The sequence below is a fragment of the Penaeus monodon genome, chromosome 24 (assembly GCF_015228065.2).
Source record: "Penaeus monodon isolate SGIC_2016 chromosome 24, NSTDA_Pmon_1, whole genome shotgun sequence".
NCBI lineage: Eukaryota > Metazoa > Arthropoda > Malacostraca > Decapoda > Penaeidae > Penaeus > Penaeus monodon.
The window spans coordinates 4,665,631-4,665,863 of record NC_051409.1 but is presented as its reverse complement, the minus strand read 5'-3'; positions in this window follow the sequence as shown (position 1 = coordinate 4,665,863).

The window sequence follows — 233 nt, the reverse complement described above, 5'->3', positions numbered from 1 at the left end:
ATGCTCCGAGTGCCGTTGCATAACATAGCATTGCTATCGCCACTGCCTCTTGCAATGTAAGTTGGTCTCGCGGACAACAAGAAGGATGCTGTAGGTGTGTATAAAAGTTGCAAAAAAAATTATAAAAGAGATTTAGATAGTTCGGGGCAAAATAAAAGGAGAAAAAAAGAATTATGGGGAAGAGTTGTTGCTTTTCAAAGTTTGTGTTTGCCGAGTGGGCAAAGGAAGGGAGG